Source organism: Lontra canadensis, unplaced genomic scaffold (genome assembly GCF_010015895.1).
Source record: "Lontra canadensis isolate GAN:19392208 unplaced genomic scaffold, GSC_riverotter_1.0 scaffold38, whole genome shotgun sequence".
Lineage (NCBI taxonomy): Eukaryota > Metazoa > Chordata > Mammalia > Carnivora > Mustelidae > Lontra > Lontra canadensis.
Window position 1 is genome coordinate 628954 of NW_022631032.1, and position 4173 is coordinate 633126.

Below are 4173 nucleotides of genomic sequence, written 5' to 3' on the forward strand. Positions count from 1 at the left end.
ACCCCCTGGGGCCCTTTTCTTAAAAAGTTGCCAACAGACAACTAAAAGGGACGAGCGATATGGGAAGGTTCTATCTCTTTCTTTTGCTGAAAGATAATAAAACCTAATGCCGAGGGCATTGGTGCAGAAAGCCGTTTGCCCAAATGTCCTTGCCAGAGACAAACAGATAAACCTTTCTGCAAATTCGGTTATATATTAACTCAGCACCCAAGGGCGCGATCCCACACAAGCAAGACAAAGTCCTTGCCTTTAGCTTGGAACAGAGCAAAAAGGAGCCCCAGCAAGCATCCAGCCACTTTCCTGCCATACCGAGGAGCCCCCGGAGCCCCCAGCACTGGGGTCCGACCCCCTTCCTCGTGGAGTTGCACTTGGGTGCGGCATAAGCACACACACCGCCGGCCTGCACCAGCAAGGAGAGCTCAAGCCTGGCACCAAGCTGCAAACCTCCTGAACCGCAGGAGGACTCAGTTCACACCCTGCGTCCGCTCTGCGCTGCACCGACTTCTGCCCACGCCCATATGGTGTCACCCACTTTCCCCTCTGGTCTCACCCACCAGGACCAGACAGAGCCCGGAGGCGTCGTTGGCTATTTGGATGAGAGCCACCTCCCCCACATGTATTGGAGCTTCTGCTATCTGTCCTCTGTCACCTGTGGGCCGGCTGGGAGCCACAGAGCCCTGAGCCTGTGACCGCTGTTGGCTGTGGACACAGCGGGGTGGTCGCAGGGGCCCAGGGGCAACGACACATGTCACTGGAACCAAAGGAGGGCTTCAGCCATTACCTAAACATGTTGACATCTCAATTCTCAGCCAACTAGGTGCCAACTGGCCTTTCCAACTGGGCTGGACAAAATAAATGACATATCTGGAAGCCTGCTTCTGCTCCCTCACTAATCCCTCACTCCCCGGGGTTGTGTTAAAATCTTCAGAAGTAGAACACTGCTGCTGGCACTAAAAACCTCACCCAGCAGAGCAGATGAGGAATAAGAAGAAAAGCCATTAAACAAACAGACCAAAAAATGATGTCTTCCTCTTAGGCGGTTAGCACTGTAAGGAGGACTCTAACGTTCAGGCCGATAACCCCAACATGGGACTGGAAGCTACAGTCAACCAGATGATGGGCCCCAACAAGACTAACCAGGCAGCAGGACCTCGACTGCCCATTCTTACCAATCAAGCCATGGGACCATCTGCAAATACACTCTCACTCTGGTCACTCGTGCTAGATCTTAGGACTAAAGGCCACCCCAAATCCCCCACCCTCTTTCAAGCCTCTAAGCCTCCATCTAGAAGACCCTTCTCTGCCTTCACCTGGGCTCATGCCCATAAGCTCAATGCTAGCCTGTCAGTGAAATCTCTTCTAACCTACCCAGCCTTGAACTTCCATCATGATCAATTTTCACCCACCCTTACCATCTCCTCTTTTGAGCATAGCTATCTGATAGCACTTAACACATTCTGTTACACTTAGTTCCTTTAAAAATCAGACTCCTGGAAGACGGCAAATTTTTTTTCTAGACAGGAATGGTATTGTATGAACCCCAAGCCTGCCTCATAGTAGCTGCTCAGTGAATGTTTATTGAACGGTCCAGGGAGTGACAGCATAAAAGACTGTTATAATTACAAAGTATAGTCGATCTTTGAACAAGGCAGGGATTAGGGGCACTGCCTCCCCTCAAAGACGAACATCTGCATATAATTTTTGACTCCCCAAAACCCTAACCACTAATAGTCTATTGTTGACCGTAAGCCTTACCAATGACAGTCGATCTACACATATCTGTGTGTTATATGTGTTACCTACTGTATTCTTACAATAAAGGGAGCCAAAGGAGGAAAATGTTATTAAGAAAATCATAAGGAAAAGAAAACACATTTACAGCACTCTACTATATTTACTGAAAAAAGTCCGCATGTAAGTGGACCCACACAGTTCAAACCCATGTTGTTCCAGGGCCAACTGTACTTTATGTCATCTCCCAGCATCGCCCCGATGGGAAAGAACAAATATCATTATCCCCATTTTATAGATGAGAGCAAGTCTCATTCACTCTCACTCATTGTGTGCAAGCTTCGGTCCAGGGCCCAGCTTCTCAACTGCAACGTGCACTCTGTGGCCGAACGCAGATTTGGTCTGTCTGGCGTGGAGCCCGAGATCTGCATTTCTAACAAGCTCCCCGGTGGTGCCCAGGCTGCTGGTGCGAGAGCCTCACTTGAGTCTCACCTACGCAGCAGTGTGGAGGCTGAGAGAAAAAAAAAAAAAATCCAATTAGCTTGAATGCAGAGCAGGAACTAGAGTCTTCTTTAAAAGCTTGGGAAGGAGAAAGGACGGAAGGCGTTATGCCCATTTTACAGCTAGGGAAGTCAAGGGTCGGAGAGAAGACATGACTTCTCCAAGGTCTAATCCAACCCTCGGACGCAGGTTCTGTGCTGCACGCCAGGAAGCTTCAGAGATGAAGGCACCAGGTCCCTCCCTCAGGGAGATGACAGGGGAGATGCCTATGCCCAGGGGACTCCAACGCCAAGCTGACTGAGAGAAGAGCCAGAAGTCCAGAAGCGGGCGAACACGTGCCAGCCAGATTTTACTCCCCAAACGTGCCACATCTTTGTTTTTTACCCGCAGCCCAATTAGACTGCGGATGGGGGTCTTCTTCCATCAACCCAATCCCTTTAAAAGAAAGAAAGAAAAAAAAAAAAAAAAAACAGTGGCTTTAGGATTTTTCTTTTAAGCCCTGAACCTCTTCAGTGGAAAGTGCTGCCCTTCCGACCTGTTGATGTAATTGCCGTAATTGAAGATTCCAGGCCCCCATGTGGGTGGACAGGGCCCCATTCATCCATCGGGTCAGCGCAGTGTAAACCTGCTGAGTCCTTCAGATGCCCCGGCCCTCCACCTCCCCCTCCCACCCCCCTTCAGCCCTGCAGGCTGGGCTCCCCGCGACGCCAGGGCAGCCCGGCTCAGGCTGCTCCCTCTCTCGCTCTGGGAACCGTGCCTAATTAAGGGGTCTGTTCTCATCTCCATGGGGCCCGACTTAAGGCCTCCTGACAGTAATGAGAGCCACACGTGTGGGGGTGGGGGACGCAAAGGCCAGCCCCCCTGCTGTCTTAGCACCCTATTAAACAGCAAGTCACATACGCGCACGCGCAGGTACATTGCAATTCTGCAGTAATCACCATCCTATCTTTAGAGCTCCCAGAGCTGCTCCAATTCTGAAAGAGGAAGGAACCCAAGAGAAGAAATAACTTGCCCAAGGGCACACAGTGACGCGGGACTCAGGTGTCCTGGTTGCATCTTGCAGCACAGACTTCCCCTTCGGGAAGGTGGGGCATGCTACTGCAGCCCCAGGGGAACAGATATGAGGGAGGAGGGGGAGGAGACAGACTCCCAGCTCGACATTCTGGAGCAGCCAGTTTCGGAGGGCTGACCAACAGCAGAGCAGAAAGGAGAAGTTAGCTGGGGTTGGGGCTGTTGGCGGCTCCGAGACACCCTTTGATCCCTCCGACAAAGGCAACCTCAGAGTGGGACATTCCCGGCTGCAGGTGGATCCGTTCCTAATCCGGGTCCTCCTGGTGTGAAAAGGAGCCAGTCTTGATAGCCCTCTCCAGCAGTCTTTGTGTCCGGATCTAAGCTCCTCACCTCCCCCTCCCCCACACCCTCTCTCACAACCCCTTCTCCCCTTGGAGACTGAGAGCACCTGAACGCGGGGCTCTGCAGCCCAATCTCTCTCTCTCCCTGGCAGGGGGACTTTGCCCAGCACCCAGCACATAGTTGGTTCTCAGTAAATATTCATGAAATATAACAAACGCGGATGTTTGCTCCAACTCTAAATCATGTTAGTGCCCTGAAATGGGCGCTGAAAATCATGTGGAACAAACGTCAGAGATACTGGATCATTAATAAAGACAGTGAATGAAAGGGACTGAATATTTCAGCCCTGTCTAACTCCAACTCCATGGCACAGCAGTGAATCCCAAGAAAAAAGCCGACAACTTCCTGGGTACTAACAATAGAATCTGGAGACCCAAAGTTCTTCCCCAAGCCCCCTCACCGCATCTCTACTCCCATATTCCCTCCTTCCACATCACAAGCCTCTGTGATTACTAGTTATGGACTGATGGGGTCCTACTACTTGTACATGTGACACTCCCGCTCAAAAGTCTTCAATGGCTCCCTATT

At 51.2% G+C, this 4173-nt stretch overlaps 1 long non-coding RNA gene across 1 annotated transcript; it reads right to left on the minus strand.

Annotated features, from left to right (window-relative positions):
- Positions 1-2298: 2298 nt before the first annotated feature.
- On the minus strand, positions 2299-3595 carry LOC116874598. The gene is made up of 3 exons (XR_004384039.1): positions 3510-3595; positions 3149-3206; positions 2299-2667 (listed from the first exon to the last, which is right to left on the minus strand). It is a non-coding gene; the product is annotated as an uncharacterized LOC116874598 (long non-coding RNA).
- Positions 3596-4173: the final 578 nt, after the last annotated feature.